Raw genomic sequence first — 13,705 nt, 5'->3', positions numbered from 1 at the left:
CCAGTTTGGTTTTTTTGTTTTGTCTTTTCATATTTCTTTTTCTTTTTCTCATCCACCTTATTTTTCAACAAGTATTTCAGTTAGGGTTTTGCTGCTGTGAACAGATACCATGATCAAGGTATCTTTTAAGAACAACATTTAGTTGGGGCTGGCTAACAAGTTCAGAGGTTCAGCTCATTATCATCAAGATGGGAGCTTGGCAGCATCCAGGTAGGCATGGTACAGGAGTTGCTGAGAGTCCTACATCTTCATCTTTAGACCTCTAGGAGAAGAGTGACTTCCAGGCAGCTAGGATGATGTTCTTAAAACTGATGCACACAAAGATACCCCTACTCCAACAGGGCTACACCTCCTAATAGTGCCACTCCATGGGCCAAGCATATACAACAAGACCCTCTTATTGGCCTGGAGTTTGTCAGGTAGCCTCCCGGATATGACTGTTTCTGCCTAAACATCTTCTGCTAGGGTTACAAGCATGCGAAGTTTTTCACATGGGTTTTGTAGAATCCAGCTCAGATCTTTATGTTTGCAAGACAAACATTACTCTACCAGTTGGGTTATCGGCCCAAAATCTCTTTAAATCTGAACATCTATTCTTTCTTAACCAATGCAAAGTTATCTCTAGCCTCCACCTCAACAAGACTTGTATTGTTTTAATGTTTATCTTATGCAATAAATTCAAAAGACAAACAGTTCAAAGGATACAGAAGGCACATAGCAAATTATCTTTATCCTTATACATAGTCCATACATTAATAAAGTCGTCTTCATCAGCTTCAAGGGCATACAGCAATCCTGGGATGAATGCTTTCAGCTTGATTTGTTTTGGTTAAATGGTAGAAGTCTTTCCCCATTGTTTTACCAGGCAATTGTGACCATGTTTTCTGTCCTGATGTTATTCACTGTCTCCTTCCCTGAGAGGAAGTTATTGAGCAATCCCTCAACTCACCGACATTCTGCATTTGCTAATGGTGGAAGACCTGCCTCCTACCGAAATAAGTTTCCCTTGCCTCATAACTCAAATCAATCAATTCCCTTACTGAGCTCTGATGTTTTTTTTTTTCATCTGTGCTATTTCAAACGTCAGCAGTGCAGACTGTAACCATGTCCTGTGTCTTTACCTGTCTCTGTGCGTCCCTGCGTGATCATCTACTTCATTTTTAGAGTGCCTCAATGTCTTCATTTTTGGAAGTGAATGCATCTAGTTCCTATCACGGGTTCTCCATTGCACACTTGCTGAAGCACATAGTTTAGAGGCCATTTTCATCTTGGTCTGAAAATGTCTTTAGTCACCCACATTTATTGATCCTACTTTGTTAGGAAGGTGTGTTGGGCTGATGTTTATTTTCCCTGGCTCTGCAATGTTAACACACACACTTTTGGATATGTGTACGGTAAGGATCACAGACTCACGGCACAGTTTTCTGATATATCCATGAAGATGGGGGACATTCCTCTACCCAGTCGGAACCCTCCCTTATTTGCTTGAGGCATAACTGTTTTTGGCAAAGTAGTTTTGCCTATTTGTGAACTCATATAAGTGAGACTGGGTTATATGTAGGGCAAAAGAACTGTGCCACCTGACAGAAAAACTGATAAGGTTGAGTGAGCTCAGACCCTGTTAATCTCAAAATCTCTATGCCAATGAGGCATTTAGATAGGCCCAGAGTACTCAACAAATGAGCTTCCTTTCCTGAGCATCACAAAAGGCATTTAACCCCTTGGTTAACCCTGAGTAAGGTGTATGCATTCACGCCTGCCATCAAATAAAACAGTTTGAACAAACAAAGACTGAATCACCGTGGGGTTTGGGAGGGTGGCTCCCTGCAGAAGTTCTCTCTTCTAGCCCCTCAACACTCTTGACACTTGAAATCAAACTGGTTCTGCCTGTCTCAGGTCCTGCCTTCCCCTTCCTGCCTGGCGTGTGGATGCCCTGAGGAGACTGGAAACCCCATTTGGGACTCCCAGCTACTCCCCGCTACTCCCAGCAGCACCCAGGTACACAGGAGACTGGGAAACACAGCAATCATCCCAGATTCCATGGTTTCCCACTCCTGGAAGGCAAACTGAGGGCCATCATTTATGAACTTCGTTCTCCCTGCCTCTGCTTGCTGCCTGCACTCTAGGTACCCCAGCAGCAAGGCAGGGCACAGCCTGGCAGTCATATGCTCATGTTGGACTGTTTCTGGCCTGTTCTACTATTAGTATTTTGCAGTTTCATTGTGCCCATTTTAAATGCTTGTCTGCATTTCTTCATCTCAGGCTATTAGATTTCCTCAGCACTGTCTTCTATTTTCCTAATCTCTCTCTCTCTCTCTCTCTCTCTCCTCTCTGAATTTTGAATTTTGTCTTATATTCTATTAATTTCAATGTTTCATTTCATCTCTATCGCTGTAATTAACACTCTGCCCACTGTAACTTAGGGGAGGGAAGGGCTTATTTCAGTTTTTATAGTTAACAGTCTGTCACTGGAGGAAGTCAGTGTAGAAACTCAACAGCAACTTGAAGCAGAAACCATGGAGAAGTCTGGATATGAACAGATATATCTTTAATCCCAGCACTCAGGAGACAGAAGAGATGAATTTCTGAGTTCAAGGCCAGCTTGGTCCACATAGTGCATTTCAGGGCGGCCAGAGCTTTGGAGAGAGAGAGACCTTGTCTTGAGGAAGAAGAAGAGGAGAAGAAACAAGAGAGGAGGAGGAAGAGACAAGAAGAAGAAGAAGGAGGAGGAGAAGAAGAAGAAGAAGAAGAAGAAGAAGAAGAAGAGGAGGAGGAGGAGGAAGAGGAGGAGGAGGAGGAGGAGGAGGAGGAGGAAGAGGAGGAGGAGGAGGAGGAAGAGGAGGAGGAGGAGGAGGAAGAGGAGGAGGAGGAGGAGGAAGAGGAGGAGGAGGAGGAAGAGGAGGAGGAAGAGGAGGAAGAGGAGGAGGAAGAGGAGGAAGAAGAGGAAGAAGAGGAAGAAGAGGAAGAAGAGGAAGAAGAGGAAGAAGAGGAAGAAGAGGAAGAAGAGGAAGAAGAACCACTACAGGGAAATGCTGCTTACTGATTGGCTCGCAGACATGGATTCAGTTAGCTTGCTTCTGCATCAGCATAGGACCATCTATCTTCCCAGAGAATGCTACCACTTACAGGCAGTGGGATGAGCCATTCTGTACCAATTAACAATCAAGACAACCCCCAACAGACAAGCCTCATCTGAGCAACTCCATCTCAGGTGACTCCAGGCTGAGTTAAGTTGACAGTTAAAGCTATCTAGGACAAATAATTTTTAAAAATCTTTTTTTCTCTTTTTCTAAATCTTCCCTTTCTTTTCTTGATGTTTCATTCCATCCTTATGGTTCCCACTGGTGCTGTGCCCCACACCCTGCATGTTTCTGTATAATCAATCTTTAAATGTTCTTTTTAAAAAAATCCTTCTTACACACTGGTGTCTCATTATGGTGATTCGTCATGTTGCTCTGCAGGAGTGAGTTGTTCTTTAGTGTGTGTAAGTTGTTTCACTTGTAAACATCTTTTGTGCCTTGCATTGCAGAAACACTATTGCAAATCGGTTTCTGTGTCTGCTTCTTCTGGATTCCAAGGATTTCATTGTCTTATTGTTAGAATTGGTTTATTTATTTTCAAAGACAATTGCTTTGCACATTTACAATTTTAGTTACTAATTAGAACTAATTACTAATAACTTAAAATGTATATGTGTGGGCTGGAGAGATGGCTCAGTGGTTAAGAGCACTGATTGCTCTTCCAGAGGTCCTGAGTTCAAATCCCAGCAACCACATGGTGGCTCACAACCATCTGTAATGAGATCTGGTGCCCTTTTCTGGTGTATCTGAGACAGCTACAGTGTACTCATATATAATAAATAAATAAATCATTTAAAAAGAAGTATATGTGTGTGAGTATTCTGCCTGCATGTATGTAGTGGCCCATGAGGTCAGAATAGGGTGTCGGATCCCTTGGAAGTGAATTGACAGGTGGTTGTGAGTCACCACATAGTGCTGGGAACTGAATCTGGGCAAGTGCTCCTAACTGCTGAGCCATCTCTCCAGTCCTCATCTACTTATTAAAACTAAGATACTATCTATATTTTTTAAAATAAAAATGCATTTTAATGCATAAAAACATAAATCACAATTGATATTTAGCAATGTAATACTATCGCACAAACTATACAAAGTCAACTGAAAATTCAGATGGACAAAGTAGGCCAAAGTAAAGGACACAGGGGTAAGAGCAGGCAAGTAAGTGTTTAGAGGCAGTTCTCTGGGCTTTTGCCTTCTATGTTCTGAGTGAAGGCACTGTCTTAGGGTTTCTGTTGCTTTGAAGGGACACCATGATCATGTCAACTCTTATAAGAGAAAGCATATGGGACTGGCTTAGAGTTTCAGAGGTTCAGTCCATTTTCATCATGGTGAGAAGCACGGCAGGTGCAGGCCGACATGGTGCTGGAGACGGAGCTGAGAGTTCTACATCTTGATCGACAACCAGCAGAAGACTGTCACACTGAGTGTATATTAAACATATATCACCTCAAAGCCCAACTCCACCGTGACTCACTTCCTCCGGCAAGGCCACACCTACTCAAACAAGTCCGTGCCTCCTAATAATGCCACTCCCTATGGCCAAGCATTCAAACACAGGAGTCTATGGGAGCCGTTCCTATTCACACCACCACAGACACTGATGGCACTCTTTCATGGATCATCTGTACAGACAACAGCTTGGAAAAAGGGTAACCTCACCCTCCAGGCAATGGCAGATCACTTTAGTGTTTAAGATAATGAATGACGGGGTTGGGAATTTAGCTCAGTGGTAGAGCGCTTGCCTAGCAAATGCAAGGCCCTGGGTTTGGTCCCCAGCTCCGAAAAAAAAGAAAAAAGAAAAAAAAAAAAAAGATAATGGATGACTTGCTCTCTCTGCATTGAAGGGCAGGCAAGCTTACTAGGTCTGTTAGGATTTCCTAAGCTGGAGTTACTATGGGAAAAGTGGACCATTCATCTTAGACCTCAGCCATTTCAAGGCACACTGGAGACTTGAGAGCAAGAGTGATAACCTTGAACGTGAAGCACACCTGCCCCTGGGCAGTGAACAATAAAGTCCACTGCTCCGGGACTGCAAACTCATACACTATGAAAACCGGTGGGGCAGTTCTTCAGGAAGATGGGAACCCATCCATCCACCTTCAAATCCAGCTACACTCCTGACTCTAGGGCCATTGCAGATATGGCTGCTAGGTCACATGAGCATTAGTAGGTGGCAGAAATGACAAAGGCTATGTCTATAGAGGCTGTTCTGACCTGTGAACATCTGAATGGTCAGTAGCCTAACAGTCCCTAAAAAAAAGCGAACCTGAGAACACCACAAGTCTGGTGCTAGATGGCCTGGACAGGGAGCTAGCCTCAGATGACCACTACTCCAATGCCAGGCAGCCCTGGACAGGCTCCCAGGACAGGAAGCAAGCCAGAGACTAAAACAACCTCACCTGGGGCCATGGGCTCCAGGCAGAAGTGAGCCCAAGACAGACAGACACTCGGGTGGTCCAGTAGAGGAGCGAGTCTGAAATGCTCACTGGAACAGCACCGTGGGGCACAGACAGAGAGTTTTCCTGAAATAAATATCAGTCTGGTGCACCCCAGGTCTTGGGAATGAGGGAGGGGGCAGACCATGCTCAAGATGACCCCACCTGGTATTGTAATGGATACATGAGACAGAGCACTCCTGAAATTACCCCAGAGTCTCCGGGAGCCACTAAGAGGATCAAGTAAGTGGTGGAGAAATGGAAGAGAAAGAAACAAAAGGATGTGAGCACAGTGAAGAGAGGCAGAACTGGAGACTATAGGGTAGTGAGGAACAGCCTGATGTGAGTAGCCAGTGATGCCAACTGGGACCATGGTGGGGTCTTGGCCTGTACTGACACTGGGAGCCACATCTGGGTCTGTGGATCTGCAGCAGCAGAGATCTGTTACCACCGAAGTTCAGGCAGGTCAGAAGGTCCTGGTCTGGGCTGCCACTGGGGACATGTTGATATCTGAGGGCTGTGCAGAACAGACCCCATCCCTCACCCGGGGCATTGTGGGAAGGCTGGCCCCAGAGGCAGGAGAGCAGGAGACCCAGTCACAGTGATTGGGAGATCAGGTCCCATACATTGTTGGAGTTGTGGATTAGCCAGCCCCAAGGATGCAAGCATGGAAGAACTGAGCCTACCACCCATCTCCCTGTGGTAGCATGGATGAGAGATACCCCCCTCACCCCTTGTCCCTCATCACCTGTGGCAGGCAGGAGACCTGGCCCTGGGGGCACAAGAGCAAAAGAGCTGGCCCTGCCCTCTATCAGATGAAACACTCAGAAGAGCAGGCCCTGCACCTCAGCTGGACAACACAGTAGAACTGGCCCTAGATGTGGGGAGTGTGGGTTAGCTGGTCTGGAGGTCATGAGTGTGGGAGAGCCGGCCCAGTTTCTTGTCTGCTGTGTGGTGTGTTGGCAAGGAAGAGATCCCCTCTCCTCTCTTTTGCCCTTGCCACCAGAGGTGGGCAGGAGAGCTGGCCACGATGGGGTCATTAGTATAGGAGAGTTGTCCCTTCCCTTGACCTGGTTCAGTGCTCAGGGAAGCAGGCCCTGTGCTTCATCTGGGCAGCACAGTGAAACTGACCCTGGTGGTGGGGGAGAGCTGGTCCTGCCTCTTGTCTGCCATGTTGCAGAGTCCTCTACCCTGGTCCCTTGGACCTAGGGCAGGTGGTAGAGCTGGCACTAGGGTCATGAGACAAGAGAGCTAGTCCTGTTCCTCAACTGCTGCGCACTCAGAAGAGCAGGCCTTGTACCTTGCCTGGGCAGCATATAGAGCTGGCCCTGGATGTGGACTTGCTAATGAGCCAGCCACAAAGGAGAGCTGACTTTGCCTCTTGTCTGGTGGTGCAGTTGAGGGAGAAACACTCTCTTCACCTCCCTTATCCAGGGTCACCAGAGTGGGAGAACTGGCCATGTCCCTCGTGGCTGCAGTATTCAGGAGAGCAGGCCCTGCATCTCACCTGGGCAGCAGGTCCTGGTTGCAGGGGTTTCTGGTAAGCCAGCCCCAAGGGCATGAGAGCATGAGAGCCAGCAGGCTGACCATCTCTGATTCTCTCAGGTCTGGATCTATGGCTTTCAATTGGTCCACCCCAACACATACTCCATCAGTGAATTGCTGGAATGCATGAAGGGGCTGGTTTTACAGATGCAAAACTACAGTATCTCCATGACACAGTGCAACAACAAGACATCTGAGAGGAGCCCCAATGAGGTTCCGGTATCTATAGAGTAGCGGAAGCCAGAGGCTTCATACCACACCAATGAGTCATTGCAGAACATCTGCAAGCAAAGAAATGTGAACAAAAGGACATACTGTGGGACACACTGTGGTATACTACAGCTTCCACAACAAGATTTTTTTTTCCCCCTCTGGACTGGAAGAGCTTGAAGGGGCTTGAGACACCATATGAACAACAATGCCAACCAACCAGAGCTTCCAGGGACTAAGCCACTACCCAAAGACTATACATGAACTGACCCTGGGCTCCAACTGCATAGGTAGCAATGAATAGCCTAGTAAGAGCACCAGTGGAAGGGGAAGCCCTGGGTCCTGCTAAGACTGAACCCCCAGTGAATGTGATTGTTGGGGGGAGGATGGTAATGGGGGGAGGATGGGGAAGGGAAAACATATAGAAGGGGAGGGGGAAGGGATAAGGGGATGTTGGCCCAGAAACTGAGAAGGGGAATAACAATCGAAATGTAAATAATAAATACTCAAATTAATAAAGATAAAAAATAAAAAAATAAAAAATAAAAAATAAAGATTTTTTTTCTCTGTTGAGGGAAAGGTTTCATGGGTGGGTACAAAGGGAGGGGGAAATGAGTGGGATTGGGGTGCACAATGTGAAGTTCAAAAAGAACCAATAAAAAGTTTGAAAATCTTTTAAAAAAAAAGAAACAGCTATACCACTCTTGGGCATATACTCAAAGAACACTTCATCCTGTCACAGACACTTGCTCAATCAGGTTCGTTGCTGCTCTATTCATAATAGTCAGAAATTGCTAATAATTTAGCCGTTCCTCAACAGATGAATAGAAAAAAAATGTGGTTCATTCACACAATGAGCTGTTAAAAAAATGGTATTTGCAGGGAAATAGATGGAAACAGGAGGTAGTTCCTGACCCAGAAAGAATAAGATGTATTCATGTATATGAGGATGTTAGTTCTTAAATCAACGATAACAAAGTTATGATCCCTAGAACCACAGAGGTTACGGTTAGATTAAGGTATAAAGGAGGGACAGATCTCCCTAAGAATGGGAAATAAAATAGAATAGAAAGTCATGGATGGATGGATGGATGGATGGATGGATGGATGGATGAACATTGGAACAGGAGGCTCAAATGCGGAGACAAGAGGAGAGAAGAGGAAGGAATCTTACTACAGTAGAAGCTTTATAAAATATATACATATATAAAGGGGACCTAAATGAAATCATCAAATACTGGGGAGACAGAGCCCCAACTGGAGAACTCTTGTGACTAAATGAAGCTTCCAATTCCCTGACTGGGTTACACCTAATTGAGTTGTTGGCCAAAGGGTTCCCATGGGAACCCCCAAACAACCCAGGCTGTTGCCTAGACTATAGGTTGTCCTCCACAATGTCTACACAAATCAAGATGGAGATGTTAAGCCAGTGCCTCACCCCCAACATGCTGACATCTATGGTACAGGAGACTACCCTGCATACTTCCAAAAGAGAAACATAAGCACCAACCCAATCGCAAACACTTTAATCTAAATGAGGTCCTGCTTGCAAGATACTAAACTTGTGGGAGTAACCAACAGATAACTGCTTTGACTTAAGGTTCAACTTCACAAAATGGAACCCATACTCAATACTGCTTGGGCAACCAAGAACCTGATGATAGCCCAGAGACCTAGGATAAAACCAAACACTACTGTTCTAAGCAAGCAAGCAAACAAACAACAAAACCATACCAATGAAATGGCTCCTGATCATATTCTGCTGTCCTCATAGAGCAGCGCTTTGCTCACCAGCATCAGAGAAGCTTCCTCCTGCAGCAGATGGGAACAAATATGGAACCAACAGCCAGACATTAGGCAGAGAGTGAGAGACCTTGGAACACTCAGCCCTAAGAGGGAGGCCTCCATCAAATCTCTCTCCTCAGGGCTCAAGGAAGGGTTTGCAGAAGAGGAAACAGAAAGAATGTAAGAGCCGAAGGGGACAGAAAACACTAAGAAAACAAGGCCTTCTAAATGAAGAGGCTCAATGCATATAGGAACCCAAAGACATATGAACTCACACTGAGACCCAGGGCCTGCATGGGGCCTGCACAAGACTGCACCAGACATGGTCCTAGTGCTAAAAGAAGGAGTGGCCACATACCCTTATCTCTAGCCCAGAAGTATCGCTAATTGATAACCATTTACAAAAGAAAATGTAGTTTTTTCCAAGTGAGTCTCACTGAGGAAACAAACTTCCGCATAGGTTGCAATGCCCAGCAATCGGTGGTCAACAGAAGACATCAAATGGAGATTCTCTGTCTCATAATATCATGTCAGGGTTGTTTGTCTTCAATTTATCTTTTTTTTTTTTAAAGATTTATTTATTCTATGTATGTGAGTACACTGTTGCTTTCTTCAGACACAGCAGATGAGGGCATTGGATATCATTGCAGATGGTTGTGAGCCACCATGTGGTTGATGGGATTTGAACTCAGGACCTCGGGAAGAACAGTCAGTGCTCTTAACCTCTGAGCCATCTCTCCAGCCCATTTTCAATTTATCTTATTTTTATTTTATTTATATATATTTTTCTCTCTTTTTACCCTACAAGTTCTTTGTATATAGATTATGCCTTCTAGCTTGGAGGTTTTGTTTTTTTTCCGGAGCTGGGGACCGAACCCAGGGCCTTGCGTTTGCTAGGCAAGCGCTCTACCACTGAGCTAAATCCCCAACCCCTTAGCTTAGAGTTTTTATAAGATTCCTGCGTATGTGAACAAGTGGGTCTCTCCATCTGTATCCATTTCGTGTACCTTTCTTTGGGCTCTTTTCCTTCTGGTTACTTGTTTTGCCCTATTCTGATGTATTACTTTTGGTTTTTAATCTTATTATATTTTAGTATTACCTGTTTGTTTTATAATGAAGGACAGAAAGGCGGTGAGTCTGTGTGGGAGGGGAGGTGGGGAAGAACTAAAAAGTGGGGGGAACCATAGTCCGGATATATTATGTAGTGGGAAAAAAAATCCATTTTCAATAAAAAAAACAACAAAGAAGTAGCCAAGCCTCCTGCGTGCAGGAATGTTTAATGTCAATGGCCCCAGGGATTAGGCCTCTAGCAACCTGAAACATTCTTTCTTAGGGTCCTTCATCCAGTTAAAGCTGGATTTTTGGGTTTGTTGCAGAAAATAATTTCAGGATGACCCAGTGTGAAGCAGAATTAGAGTTTACTAGAGGATAGCTTAAATGTTGATCTTAAGCACAAAGATTAATTACAACAAGAAGGGCTTGGGAAAGAGTGAGACCCACCCACGCGTGGGTATCAGTTTCTCAAGGACATCCAGAATTCACTGTCTTTACAACAGCCACACGCAAGATTTTTGGTGATTTTTTTTAAAAAACTTATTATCTTTGGGGAGTTGCTTGAGGAGTTTAAAGGAGAGATTGGCAGAGTCCTGTGCTGTGTGGGCGGGGCTACGGCGGGGCGGGCTTCAGTTGGGCACTGTAGAGCAACTGGATGCATGGGTTAGGAAACATTTCTTCACTGTAAACCAAGGCTAATGATCTTATTTGTGAGAGTTCTAGAAAATATTCAGGAGAGGGCTGAGGTCATAGCCATGACACTAAGTGTAAACCTGGTTTCCTGTTATTTTTTTGGGGGGGGGGGTCTTTTTTTTTTTTTCGGAGCTGGGGACCGAACCCAGGGCCTTGTGCTTCCTAGGCAAGCGCTCTACCACTGAGCTAAATCCCCAGCCCCCGGTTTCCTGTTATTTTAGCATTCTTAAAATTAATGCTGTCTCTGTGTCAGCAGTCTTCCCAGGGCTCGCTAGTTGTGCTGGAATGATTGGTTCTCAGCTGTGGAAGGGTTCCATTTTCTTTCCACGTTCCCATAGTTTTCTGCCTTTTCACCTACCTCTGTATTACTTGTGTGAGCTTTGGGCCCCTACACTGATATTCATCCTTCACTCCCGGTGAACTCTCCCCCAAATCACCCTGGTTTCCCCCACTTGCACCTCCAGCCCTGGGTCTTAAGTCAGACCATCATCCCCTTTGATCTAGGATAGGGAAGGAAGTGGGTTTTCATTTCGTTTGATTAGTTCCCCCCCGCAACCCCCCAGATCTTTTTCAGAAACCGGGCGGTGCTCTGGGTTTCCGCACCAGAAGGGATAGGAGAGGACAGGTAAGAGGCACCAGAAGGGATAGGAGAGGACAGGTAAGAGGCACCAGAAGGGATAGGAGAGGACAGGTAAGAACAGGGAGGGAACGTAGCAAAGTATCCAAAAGAGTCTTAGGGGGACAGTGGCAAACAATACAGCCCAGACCCCTCAGCTTCCTGGGTCTGCAGCCCAGAAATCTTCCAGCCTGGTGTAGTATTAGCTTGTTCCTTATACCCCTATCCCTGGAGATCTACACCTCCTCTTACACCCCTACCTTGAGGGGACCCCACCTCTCTGCCCTCCAGGTTCCCATGGATCACAAGGAATACAGCTACTGCCATCTCTTCAAACCATTTTAAGCAGCTAGGGCCTATTCTTTCTTTCTTTGTTCCTTTCTTTCTTCCTTCCTTCCTTCCTTCCTTCCTTCCTTCCTTCCTTTCTTTCTTTCTTTCTTTCTTTCTTTCTTTCTTTCTTTCTTTCTTTCTTTCTTTCTCTCTTTCTTTCTCTCTTTCTTTCTTTCTTTCTTTTTTTGAACTCCACCACTGTGGGTTCTGTTTCCTCACACCCGAGGGACATTTAAAAGACTTAACTATAGAGCTGGAGAGATGGCTCAGTGGTTATGAGCACTGACTGCTCTTCCAGAGGTCCTGAGTTCAAATCCCAGCAGCCACATGGTGGCTCACAACCATCTGTAATTGGATTTGATGCCCTCTTCTGGTGTGTCTGAAGATAGCAACAGTGTACTCATATAACTAAAATATTTAAAAATTGATGAAAATTAATAAAAAATAGACTTAACTATAAAAATATATTGATGTTAGCTAAGCCCTCTTGCCCTGGCTGAAGGAGTCCCTACCGCTAAGAAGGAAAAAAATGATCTGACAGTACAACTGATGAACTCCTGCAGTCTTAATTTTCCAAAAGATTGGAGTTATTTCAATTTTTACCTGATGGTAAGTAGATGCTTGGGCTGACTTCCTGGTCTCCCTTTAGGGAGCTAGGAGAGAAAATGAGAGGCTGCCAAGATTCCAAGAAGGGAGAGCAAAGAGATCTCAGCACTGAGTGTACAAGCTGAAGTCACAGGCTCTGCCCCACGCTGGGTCCTGCTGAGTACCTAGGAACTGTCACCTCACCTGCAGCACCAGACGGTGCCTCGTGACTCCTGTCCTCATCCTGTTGAAATAAAATCCGTTGAATAAGTGGTCCTTGACCGTTGGATGCTGCTCAGTACAGCGGTATCACTTTTGCCTAGGACTGTGAATAGGAAGGGGACTTTGGCTATTCTGTGATCTTGAAGCATTAAGGAAGAATTTAGTACTGATTTGTTAAATCCTGTCACTGACTCTAAAGAGTTTTTAACATTAGATGTTTACATCAGCCGTTCTTATCAGATCTGTGTATAGTCTCCAAGGATTTGATGATGTGCAATGAAGAGCAAGCCCTTTAAAAGTTATGTTTACCAGTTCTTATTACAACTTTCCCTTCATTGTTAACATGGGAAAGTACACACATAACAAAACAGGTAAGGTGGTATACATCTGTAATGCCAGCATTTGTGAGGATCAAGAATTCAAGGCCAGCCTGGACTACAAATTGAGAATGTCGAAAAACTCAAAACAACAACAACAACAACAAAAAACAACAAAACACTATTAAATAACTAGTGGATATCAAGAATTAGGCCAGGTGTGATGATGCACACCTTTAATCATAGCACTCTGGAGGCAGAGACAGAAGAATTGCTATGAATTTGAGGTCAGCCTGGTCTATATAGTGATAGGCCAGCCAGAGCTATATAGTATCTCTCTCTCTCTCTCTCTCTCTCTCTCTCTCTCTCTCTCTCTCTCTCTGTGTGTGTGTGTGTGTGTGTGTGTGTGTGTGTGTGTGTTATATTAATTCTCACAGGTGAAGAGCATTTACTTCAGCTGTATCTAGCTTTCTTTGGTCAGGAGAATACAGCCCATCTTGGGATGTTATTGTTGTCTGGTTATCGCATTGTCTTTCCTAACGGTCTTCCATATTGCCAGTAGTCCTGGCCCATCTGGGCTCTGGCTGGCCTGTGATGTTAGCATCTATAGATCCAGGGTCCCTTGACCAGCACACAGTGAAGAAATGCGTTGTAGACAGCCTTCTTTGGATGACTTTTTCTATTGCATAATAATTCTTATTGTGCAACAGCCTTATGGTGGGAGCTTGTTTCATGACTCAGTAATTTCCTTCAGCTTTAAGCTGAGCTGGAGGCACTCAGCCCTTCTCCTTTAGCTGTTACTAAGTATACGCTGTAGGATGAAGTTCTGTGCTC

General features: G+C 44.9%; 1 non-coding gene across 1 annotated transcript; it reads left to right on the top strand.

Annotated features, from left to right (window-relative positions):
• Positions 1 to 5,196: 5,196 nt before the first annotated feature.
• Positions 5,197 to 5,328, top strand: LOC120096822 (small nucleolar RNA SNORA17). Its single transcript, XR_015637796.1, has one exon. It is a non-coding gene; the product is annotated as a small nucleolar RNA SNORA17 (small nucleolar RNA).
• Positions 5,329 to 13,705: the final 8,377 nt, after the last annotated feature.

This window comes from Rattus norvegicus, chromosome 14 (genome assembly GCF_021556685.1).
Source record: "Rattus norvegicus strain SHRSP/BbbUtx chromosome 14, alternate assembly SHRSP_T2T, whole genome shotgun sequence".
Lineage (NCBI taxonomy): Eukaryota > Metazoa > Chordata > Mammalia > Rodentia > Muridae > Rattus > Rattus norvegicus.
The sequence above is the reverse complement of the archived record's forward strand: the minus strand, read 5'-3'. Positions and strand labels throughout refer to the sequence as shown.